This window comes from Scylla paramamosain, chromosome 42 (assembly GCF_035594125.1).
Source record: "Scylla paramamosain isolate STU-SP2022 chromosome 42, ASM3559412v1, whole genome shotgun sequence".
NCBI lineage: Eukaryota > Metazoa > Arthropoda > Malacostraca > Decapoda > Portunidae > Scylla > Scylla paramamosain.
Genome location: NC_087192.1, coordinates 1495174 through 1507500, shown reverse-complemented (window position 1 = coordinate 1507500; position 12327 = coordinate 1495174). Strand labels below are relative to the sequence as shown.

General features: G+C 37.9%; 1 protein-coding gene across 3 annotated transcripts in view; it reads right to left on the bottom strand.

The window, feature by feature from the left end:
- Positions 1 to 9060, bottom strand: part of LOC135093255 (uncharacterized) — a 57195-nt gene extending 48135 nt beyond the window's left edge. Inside the window, exon 1 of one of the 3 annotated variants that reach the window (XM_063992322.1) lies at positions 8944 to 9060. The gene's annotated coding sequence lies outside the window, so the exon portion shown is untranslated. Of the gene's footprint in view, positions 1 to 4612; positions 4769 to 7388; positions 7538 to 8943 lie in introns of those variants that run through there. The other 2 variants (XM_063992323.1, XM_063992324.1) reach the window with 2 other exon arrangements.
- Positions 9061 to 12327: the final 3267 nt, after the last annotated feature.

Genomic DNA, 12327 nt, shown 5'->3' with positions numbered 1-12327 from the left:
AATTATGAGGTATCTATTGTGATTAATTATGTACCGGTTTGGAGTTCGATAGTTTTGTGATGTGTGTGAGGGTATAAATTAAAGGAAAAAAAATGAAAATGGACGAGGTAGAAGAAGAAGAAGGAGAAGAAGAAGAAGAAGAAGAAGAAGAAGAAGAAAAAGAAGAAGGAGAAAACGTGCAGGGATAAAGAAAAAACAAGAGACAAAAAAGAAAAGATAACTGAATGAATCTAAGTAAATAAAATTAATCAACATGAAATTCTCTCTCTCTCTCTCTCTCTCTCTCTCTCTCTCTCTCTCTCTCTCTCTCTCTCTCTCTCTCTAACATCTCATAATGATCTCTATTCCCCGGAAGAAAAGAAAGGAAAACAAAAGGAAAGATATCAATACTAGAAAAAAAACGGCCACAAAGGAAGCTAATTAGTATATTCTTTAAACCAAACACACACAAAAAAAAATAACCAGAAATAGATGAAAGAAAGAAAGAATCGCAAGAAAAATGTGAAACCGACAAATCTTCAGTCGTACAACCAGAATAGTAAGGTTTCCGTCTCTCTCTCTCTCTCTCTCTCTCTCTTTTGAGAAACGTTTGTGAGCAGATTTTTCTCTCTTTCTCTTTGCCGATTTCCCAGATATATAAAGGAAAGAAGAAGAAGAAGAAGAAGAAGAAGAAGAAAAAAACAGTGAGCAATAATAATACTTCAGTTAAAAGGTGGTCTTAACTGCTGCGCCCACCTCTATTGTGCCTAGCCTCTTTCCCTTGGTAAATTCTCTGTTCTGCTAAGAATACACCAGTTATCAGATCTTGTAAGGTATTTGTAAATCAAGGGTTTTAGGACTGAGGGAAAACATACAACATACAGTGGAAGTGATTGCAGTATTTTATGACAGCTGCCCATGGCTATACTCAACTGATAACTTAGAACTAGTCAACGAAAATAAAAAAAGACAAAACGGAAGTACAAAAGTGTGTATTGGGAAGGTGGAAGAAGACAAAACAGAAGTGCAGGAGTATGCGTTAGAAAGATGGAATAAGGCAAAGCAGAAGTAGAAGATTAACGGGTAGAAACAAAGAATTTCGCCCACAACACCATGACTTGTGAGAATTTATGTGGCCTTGTTCGTGTTTTGTTTTCGAAGGAGGTCAAAAGCTATTCATTAAAAAAAAAAAGAAAAAAAGCGTGAAGTCATTTCCTCCCACAACCACTCAGACTGATAAGCGGTATCACGGGTAACTGAATTTGTGTTTACTGTGGTGATAATGGCAAGTCCGTGACCTCTGTCTGTCTGTGCGCTACACGTGACACGGCACCGCTGAGACACGAGGCTTGGCTCATGAAAATTAATAGATAAATGTATACATGGATAAATGAATGAATGAATAAATAAATATATAACTAAACAAATAAAACAAGTGCCTATCTACCTACCTAACTAAGGAAAGGAAGAAGGAAAGAAAGAAAGAAGGTAAACTAAAAGAATTATTATAACTATCCTTTCATCTGAACCTTTAAACATCCTCAGAAATGTTTAACCTTTTACTGCTACGGTTGCACTTTGTAAACATCCAGAGCACTAAAAATGGTTTGCACGGAGACAGAAATAAGAAAGTGAAAGAATAAAAAGTTAATGTTATCTTTCCTAAGCTACACAATTACTTAAGATACTACAGTACAAAGATGTGTCTAAAAAAGTTGTAGATGGTTATGTGCAAGAGGTTAGGAAGTCTAGCAAAGATAAAGAGGTACTCAGGGATACGTGTCATTTGAAGCCATGGGAAAAAAAAAAAAAAACATTAGCATACAAGAATACAGAGATTGAGTAAGATTGGAATATATGTAGCGGGATTCGAACACTTGTGGTTAAGACACGCTACGCACACGCTTCCCAGCTCTCACTTTTTTTTTTTATTTTTTTCATTTCCAGATAAGAGAAAACGGCGCAGTTAAAAAAAAAATCAATTAAATTTCAAGAAACAGTTTACACAGTATTAGTATAATAATAATAATAATAATAATCAATAGGCTTTCTTTACGTTTTCCAGACCGCAGCAGCTAAACTGTATAGAAATGGCATTCAAATAACAATGATAATAAGAAATACAAAAATAAATTATGGTAATAATAATAATAATAATAATAATAATAAAAGAAAAAATCCATTATCTTTTTGACAATCTCCAGCATGGTCATTCTAAAACAAAGAAAAGAAAAATTCGTTTGTGTGAAGAGAAGGTCTGAGTGAAGTGACTGAAGGACTAAGTAGTCAAGTAAGCGTGCGTCAAGAAGCTGTTAAAGTTGTTAGTAATAGGTTTGTTGTTAATTAAGTGGTATTATGTGTACGCTCTCTCTCTCTCTCTCTCTCTCTCTCTCTCTCTCTCTCTCTCCTACAGCACTATTATCATCACTATCAACAAATATCAACCACTATCAAACATCACAGCAACATCTTTCATTACTCACTCACTCACTCACTCACTCACTCACTCGATGTCTACGTATTCTGTTTTATTTAGCTTTATCAGAGGACTTTATCTGGCAATATGTACCGGTGTTGTCTCTTTTTATCATGTCACGCTCATCGGCAATCCTTATCACAGCCACACTTTTCAATATCAGACACTCCAGGAGATACCAACGATAAAAAGACCCGTTTAGGTTACATGCCAACACTCCTGCTATCACCACCACCACCACCACCACCACCACCACTACCTCCTCCTCCTCTATCTCCTCCTTATACTCTCTTCTCGTAGTCATAGTAATTAACTCACTGCTACATGTTTTTTTTCTCTCATGTTTAGTAAAATGTTTTGTTGTTAGTTTCAAAGCACTTGCAAATTTGAAATAGCCTCTTTTCTGATGGGAGGGACAGTTAGCGGGCCTATTTTTTGTTTCTATATATTTTTTCCTTTGGGTTTTCTTTCCTTGAGCGTAAAATGATGTTTTAAAGGACTCCACTGATAGCAAAAAATGAGACAATGATTTAAAGTGATGTGGTGCAAATTTAGATCATAATTTTAAGACAAAATACATAGACACGTAGCTTTTCTTCAAATTTAATACGAAAATTTGAGGTAAGTCTTGAGTATACTTAACCCTTTCACTGCGATATGCAACAATCATAACACTAATAAATAAATAAAAAAAAATGTATGAAATGTTTATATACAGGCATCGATAAGAAAAAGGGGGGGAGAGATTAAACAATATATACTGCAATTCCTAGCCGGTAGTATAATGAATGAAGGTGGCCTTAGACCGAGAAGAAAGGTTTCAGAGTGGTTAGTAATTAAGAAAGGAGATGCCTAGTAGCAGTGATCACCACCACTGTCGACAACAACAACAACAACAACAAAAAAGTCACTGATATCAAGGGTGCAAGTTTAGATAATAGTAAAAAAAAGAAAAAAAAAAAAAAGACGACAGACATCAGTGGGAGTGAATGATGATGCAAACACAGCTTCTCTTCAGACTTGATAAAATATGCTGCAGGTTTTGAGCGTTGTGAAAGACGCAGCTGGCAGGGAAAGTGAGGGAATGATCTGAATGTTGTGATGGAGTTTTTTTCTTTTTTTTCATTTTTTTTTCAGTGTACGTACAATGGTGTTATCAATCTGTACATCAACAACAATGGAAATAAAAAAAAAGAAAAAATCACTGAAAGAGACGCTTTTTTTTTTTTTTTCCCTTTAAACAATCCTCTATTTTAATATTTTGTGGGTGTGGGCAGGTCTGTCAGTTTCATGCCACACTGAACTACTACAAAAAGATACCAATAAATAGTAAAAATAAATACTCAAAAAAGATAAACGTGCTGTGATTCATATGACACACATTCTATCTATCTTCTTCACTGTATGGTCACGCCTTCTGTGCGTCGCCAATGTTGAAAGGTTGATTCCGCCCCCTTACCTTCCCCCCTCTCTCTCTCTCTCTCTCTCTCTCTCTCTCTCTCTCTCTCTCTCTCTCTCTCTCTCTCTCTCTCTCTCTCTCATACACACACTACTATTTTTATATTAATCTGCGTAGTTAAGATCGATGAATTCACAACACACAAGCTGCTGTTAGTTACACTGATAGATAGAAAGAAAGGGAGAGAAAAAAAAATGAAAGAATGAGAAAATGAGAATGAGAATGAAAAAAAAAGAATGAAACAAACAAACAAACAGAGAAAGAAAAGGAAGCATACATGGAAACACACATACGTAAAAGGGTAAAGGGATGCCGAACTCAATACATACATACATAATACATAACAGTGCCAAGAAGAGGAGGAAAGTAAATACGTTAACAAGAACTACACGAATCTAGAATATTGGTGGAGGATAGAACACCAACTGCTTCGACAATAAATAAATAAATAAATAAAATAAGAAATAATCTCTTCAGTGGCAGAACACCTACCCCACAAAAAAATAAAATAAAAGAAAAATAAATAAAAAATAACTTAATGCATATACAAAACACGTACTAATAAAGCTTACAAACACACATCAAGGACTTTAACGGGACCATCGGCAACCAAACACTCGCTATCAACAACTACACGCAAGAGTTCAAATATAAACCTAACGTACACGCAAGCGCACACACTACGTACAAAATTTTACCTTATTAGGATTTCAGAAGACGTGGAGGTGTCACTGATAACTAGCGTGCTTAATAATTTCTTTACTCGCACGATAGTATTTAAGTGCGCAGTAAGGGTTGAATGACCACTGCGCTGCTGGGTGGTTGGGTACAGGAGCAACCTAACGCAACCAATACGGGAACACCACTGACAGATACCCGTTCCAACTGCGCATGTGTTTTCCTAGATTCCCTGAGCTTATCATTTATGTTTTATGTCAGGTCACGTTTTCATTAAGCTGGGAATATTTGTACGAATGATTCAGGTGGTAAGGATTAAAGCAGCACATGTATGTACGGTAGGCTGTTCATGCTTTCGTAGTGTGGTGTTTTGTGGAGAAAGATGTAACGAAAAATATCTGGTTATTATACTTCTCTCTCTCTCTCTCTCTCTCTCTCTCTCTCTCTCTCTCTCTCTCTCTCTCTCTCTCCTCTCTCTCTCTCTCTCTTAAACATCATAATAAGCATCCATACTTCCTGCTTCCTTGATAACTGCTTAAGGGAATACTACACAGTGACTGCACAGCCTTCTTAAAACCTATATGATGTAATCCATGGCAGATAGAGAATTACCCCTTTTACTGCGATATGCAACAATTCACATCAAAAACAATGTCTTCAATCTTTATAAGCGTCAACAAAAAAGAGGAGGATTAAGATACTAAATTTTGCAGAACAAGAAAAAATATCTCAGAGTGGTTATTAATTAAGAAAAGATATGGAATATAGCAGTGAAAGGGTTGATTAACACCAAAATAAATCCTCCTATTTCCAAGAATTGCTCGTCGCCATTCCTGCATTGATTGCACAACCTTTCCAAAACCTATCAAATTTCTTATGGGAAAACTACGCAGAGATCGCACAACCTTTTCAAAGCTCATCAAACCAAAACTTCCGCATCTTATCTTAGAAGCAACGCACCGCCCGCCGTTCCCGCGCTGTTTCCAATCTATCTATCTATATTTATAGAAAAGATGGGTGAAGGAAGAAAGATATGAGTATAAGAGGATAGTGAGAAATAATGAAAGAAGTATAAGATTAAAGATGGTGGGCTGTCCACCTTGCTATTTTACTTATTGATGTTATACTGTGTATTATGTGTTTGTGAGAATGTTTGTGTTCTGTGTGCTGACTTCATGTGATGACACGGGCCGCGATTGTTCTCCCTGTTACACCGCAGGCGAGTCGAGAGAGACTCTACCACTACTCCCTCGCCGACACCACACAACTCTTACCCCCTATAGGTAGGTCCCCGGGTGTCGGCGACTCAGGATGCTGTTTCCAAGCTAAGCGTCATACTGGCCCATATTTTGGAACTTCCGCGCTGCACCTCCACTACTTTCAAAAGGCTCTAGTTGAAGTTATACGGGTTTTCAAGGCGGTTTTTACGGTTCCATTGACATATTAACAAGATTTTTTCATAATTAACAGCAGAAACACTCTTGATAAGCCGGCTTATCATCTCCATGGCGTTTGAAAATAGTCGTGGTGAGAGGGCAAAGCGTTTCAGAAAACGGGTCACTAGTCTGTCTTCGCGGCCCGTGTCTGCAGCCCAGCCCTGCCTCGCGCACGTGCCAGAGTACCCGTCGTTGCGATTATGGGGTAGGAAAAGTCGATAAAAAAAGGAAGAAATGGAGACGTAAGTGGAGGTACGACCATGAGAGAGGAGGCAAAGAGAGAGGAAAAAGGAGTCACTGGGAGAGGGTCCTGGAGGAGGAGGAATAGAGGGAGAAGGGGGAGGACGGGCGAGTGTGAGGGTGTGCCTGTTAAAAGGAGGAGGAACGTGGGGGCGTGATGAAGTGTCTTATGTGTGAGAGGGGGAGTGTGCGGGTGGTGAGAGGACGGGGAGGGAGGGTAAGGAATGTTCAGGTATTATCATCATTATCATTACTCATTATCACTTATCAACATTAATATTACGTTTGTTTTTCCCTTCACTATCGGTCACCATCAGCGCTACGTTATTATTATCACTAGCATCACTATTATTTTGACACTAGCATCACTATTATTTTGAATGTCACTATTATTCTCATTTCACATCGACATCATCATTATGACCATTATTATTATTATTATTATTATTATCATTACTAAGTGTGGTGGGTGAATAAGTGTGAAAATGCGTGCTTTGTCTTGACTACTCCCTCCCACCCTTTTTTTTTGGGGGGGGGGAGACAGGATTGGTTTTATGCATGGTTTCATGCAATGTTCTTTCCTGTTAAACTGTTACCAAAATCATTAACATACTCTTCAAAGCCTCTTCCTCTACAGTCTGTTAAAAGTAATCGTTAATAAAGTAAAGTCCTTCAAAGTAGCACTAGAATTACTGAAATATGCTTAAAATCCTTGTTATTTATAAGTAAACTATCATCAGAATTATTAACGTATTCATCAAAGTTCCCAGCCTGTTAAGTCTAATCGTTAAAATTATATAGAATTTTTAAATTATCACTAGAGTCATTAATACACTCTTCAAATCGCCCACTAACTTCCTCTGCAGCCTGTTAGCAGTAACTGTTAATGATACAGAATCTTTAAATTATCACTAGCATCATTAACACACACTTCAAAACTCCACTAACTTCTCCTACAGCCTATTAAAGCTAATCGTTTATCACTAGAATCATTAACACACTCTTCAAACCCCCAGCTATCTTTCACAAGCACCTGCTAAAAATAATGAGTAAGGCAGCTAGTAAGACGGCTGAGAATACAGCTCCTGAGACACTCCTGACGTGTTCCCTGCAATGTTACCATGAAGGGGGGACGATCTGCTGGTCACACTTCACTGAAATCCTCGAGACTACCAGCTGGTGTTCACAGCGTCCTCCCTTCTCGTCAGTTCCACCTAGCAAGATGTACTAAGAATGTGTACCACGAGAAGGCTAGGATGGGCTGATATGCCACTTCTAGCTGAGATATCTTTAGTTGTTAGCTCATTCTTTCCAATACTCGGGCCGTGCAGCTTTGGCAATCTCGCACCCTCGCACCTCGGCTTTATGTCGTTGGTTACAATACTGAGGCTACTGCGCAAAATAGTCCCGGAGCTCTTGGAAACAGGTGTCAGAAAGTGAAGCAGAGTACGTGGATGGATAAGGAGAGACTTATATAAACAGTTGTTCCTAGATAGTTAAGCAGAGTATTACTATGAGGTGATGGGGCGGGACGGAATGTAAGTGGGGAGAGCGGGTGTGTCTGGCTGTAGATGAAATACAAGACTGCGTTAGATGTTGATCCGTAAGTTAATAGATGACTGAATATTCTCTATTAAATTAATTGATAAACAATTGATTGAATATTCTTTCCTTAACTGATAGATAGGCAAACATAAGCACCGAGTCAATTAAAACGCATATAAATTTCAACTATGTAAAAGAAGAAAAAAAAAAAAAAGAAAAAAGAAAAAAATAACAAATTGATAAGTAGATAAGATATGAAAACATAGATATTCATATGAAGATTAACAAAAAAAAAAAAAAAAACAGCACACACACACACACACACACACACACACACACACATTTTTCCCTACAAAAACAAAATAGACAAAGCACGTGAATAAATTAGAGAGAGAGAGAGAAAGAGAGAGAGAAAAAAAGACAAACTGGAATAAACAAACGAATATAAATAAAAACATATAAAAAAAAAGCAAATTAACAAAGAACAAACAAACATTTCCCTTCACAAATATAGACAAACAAAACACACGAGTAAATAAACAGATAAATGAATAAAAACAGATAACAGAAAACTGGTAAGAACAAGTAAGAGCAAAATAAAAAAAATAGTCTCTCAAGCAAGGCCGTCACCACCACCACCACCACCACCACCACCACCACCACCACGCGATATTATTTTTAGCAGGTCAACGAACGTACAAAACCAAATCCAGTACTAACGTCGTCACCACCGCCACCACCACCGCCACCAAGCCAAGGTCATGCAACCTCACACCACCAACCAGATGTTCTGTGACCCTTTTTGCAACACCTTCCTTGAGAGAGAGGGAGAGAGAGAGTGGGAGTAGGGGAAGGGGTTTAGGAATGTGAAATATATCAAGAGAGGGAGAAGAACGAAAGAGGGAGAAAAGGAGAGAGGAAAGAATGAGGAAAGGTATGGAGGAAAAGAGAAAAAAGGGAAACACGCACAAGATTATTCGAGAGAGAGAGAGAGAGAGAGAGAGAGAGAGAGAGAGAGAGAGAGAGAGAGAGAGAGAGAGAGAGAGAGAGAGAGAGAAATAAAACAGAGGAAACTAACACACAAGAACACCACCATTAACACAGTCACCACCACCACCATCACCACGCACTTCACCACCACAGCACTACCACCACTACCACCGCGCACTTCACCACCACAGCACTGCCATCAACACCACCTCCGCCCGGCCGCTACCATCATCACCACCGCCAGTTCCTCTCGTCCTATCATGTCTTATCTTACCGTCAGGGGAGAGGAGTGTATCGCTTTGCTTATCAGAGTCACAGAGGAGTAGCAGAGGGAGGCAGCAGCAGTCACTAAGGGCACGAGAGAGAGAGAGAGAGAGAGAGAGAGAGAGAGAGAGAGAGAGAGAGAGAGAGAGAGAGAGAGAGAGAGAGAGAGACGACCTACATACATGGTTAGACAACAACATACTCTGGGAACATGCAAGAGAGAGAGAGAGAGAGAGAGAGAGAGAGAGAGAGAGAGAGAGAGAGAGAGAGAGAGAGAGAGAGAGAGAGAGAGAGAGAGAGTAAACAAATAAGAATCTTGGCAGCGTCCAAAGACGAAGCAACAAAGAATAGTATTTGTATTATGAGAGAGAGAGAGAGAGAGAGAGAGAGAGAGAGAGAGAGAGAGAGAGAGAGAGAGAGAGAGAGAGAGAGAGAGAGAGAGAGAGAGTTACGTACTTAATGGATAAAGAGAAGGAATATTTACAAGCAAAATATAATTAACGAAGAGAAAATAAAAAAAATGAAAAGAGAAAGGAGTTTTTTTTTTCTTTAGCGTACCAGTAAATGAAGGAAAATGTTACTTATCTGAGGGGGATATAAAGAAAATTCTCTCTCTCTCTCTCTCTCTCTCTCTCTCTAAGACTCACTTCTATCATAACTGGAATAAAGGAGACAAAGAAATCGGAATAACAAAAAAAAAAAAGAAAGCGATGAAGAATGTTGAATAAAAATGAGAGAGAGAGAGAGAGAGAGAGAGAGAGAGAGAGAGAGAGAGAGAGAGAGAGAGAGAGAGAGAGAGAGAGAGAGAGAAAGCAATAAATCAAGCAAGGAAGAGGAGGGCGTTAAAGAGAGAATGGAATGAAAGGAGGAAGGAAAGTAGAGATGAAAGATGCGGTTAAAAAGAAGAGAGCATAAATATAATGAATATAAATGGAAGAATAACAAATGCAAAGAAAGAAGAGGAAGAAGAAAAGAGAAAGAAAATTAACTGACGGCTTGGTTCTTGTGTGTATCGGGGAGACTAGCTGAGAGTAAAAGTAAATAAATAGAATAAGAATAACGATAATAAAAAAAGAATAAATAAATAAATAAATAAACAAACAAATAAAAAAGACCAATACAATCAATAAATGAAATAAAATAAATAAGCAGCTGCATAAAAATAGCAAAATAAATAATAATAAAAAAATATATAAATAAGAATAAATAAAAATAAATAAAAAAATATATACAAAAAAGATAAATGAATAAACACAAAAAATAATCTGTCGTATTTATCTTTAAAACTATTAATGTTCCTTGCAAACACAATTTCATTAATCAGTGAATTCCATTGGCTGATTGCTCTGTCAGGAAAACTTTATTTCCTTACATACTTCTTCGCTCTTTTTTTCATACAGTTTCTTACTTTGTCCTGTTAATACTGATTGCTGTGGCGCCATAAAATCTGTAATATCAATCTTTTCTTTTCCTTCTACACATTTGTGCATCATGATCGTGTCACCTCGTTTTTGTCTCCCCTCCAGCGCTGGGAGATTCATTTCTTCAAGCCTTTCTTCATAGCTCTTTGCACTTTATCTTTTCAATATATATATTTTTTTTTTTTGAGATGTGGGTTCCAAACTACTGCTGTATAATCCAGTGTTAATTTTATAAATATTGTGATTAATTTCTTAATGATTTCCTCATCTATACATTCTCATATTTGCTAACAAGTGATGCATGTTCCTTACTTTGTCATCTATATGGTCTTCTGGTGACAGCCTGCCGTTTATTATTATTACTTAGTCTTTTCTCTTTTTCAGATGCTTGAATTATGTTGTTATCTACTTCATTCATAATTTCAATCACGTCTCTGAACTCCTGTCAAGTTCTATCACAACATATATCAACATTAAAATTCATTTGCCATTTCTTACTTTATTCATAGAGACCTTTTAATTCCTTGCAAGGAGCCATCATGATTTATTTTCCTTTGCATCGTCAGCAAACATATTCATTAAGTTTCTGTTCCAATACTGGCATCAATATCACTGACATATATTGGGGTTAACACCGATCATTGTGGGACTCCGCTCATAATTTTTCTCCAGGTTGAGTATTCTCTTCTCAGTACTGTCCTCATTTCTCTTCCGTCCAGAAAATCTTATCTATTCCAGTAATTTTCCCTGAATATCTCCTATGTGTTCTAATCTCCATATTAGTCTAGTATGTGGTATTTTGTCAAATGCTTTTTTGAAATCCAAATGTCTACACATCCGTCTCTCTCTCTTGTACAAGTTCTGTTATTCTGTCGTAATAGTTTAGCAGATTTGTTATACACGATCTTCCTTTTCTAAATCCAAATTCTCTCTGCCACTATTTCATTTTTTCTTTTAAGTGTTCTACCCACTTTCATCTTATCAGTTAATATTATCTGCATAAGTGAGTAATAATATTTTTCAGCGTAATCACAAACTCGTCACAAACATTGTTCCATTAAATTTGTCAGCAGCCAGCCAGCGCCGCGAAGACACGAACAGCTGTGAACCAAAACTGAGTGGTGTGAGCTGCGGCACTGCGAGGGAACACGACCGAAGTGTCTCGATGTGGACGAGGCGTGAAACACAAACACAGTCGATCTATACATCAGTAAATAATAGAAGTAAACATAGCAAGTGAAATGAAAATATCGATACGGCGAAACGTGCGGAAAAGGAAAGAAGAATAAGAAAGAAAAAAGAAAAAAAAGAACACGAAGGGAGATAAAGGACAACGGAAATGCACTGAAACAACCACTACCAATACGGTGATGTGTGTGTGATTACGAGTGGAAAGGAAACGTGCCTTTGTTCAGTATTCCGTCCCTGCGGTGGTGTTGGCGCTGCTGCGTGGTGTGTCTCCTCTCCGCCGTGAACGCTGCCTCGGGTGTTCATAAAGAGGGAAAACTTGAAAAAAATATAATCTGAGTTGTGTATGCAAACGCTTCTTTGATAAATCGCATTTTTTTTTTAATACTACGAACAAATCTACAAAAGTTACTGATAAGTTATCTTATTCTTTTCTCTTTATATCTTATTTTCTGCTTATTTTGTCTTTTTCCTTTTCTTCTTGTCTTCCTCCTCCTCCTGTTGCTCCTCCTGCTCTTGCTCTTGCTCCTCCTCCTCTGATTATTTTCTCTGCATCGCTGGTTGGAACGCAGCGTACGCACACCACGCACACCACACACACGTACGCACACCACGCAGCGCACCGGTGTTTGGGCGAAGCGAACATGTTCA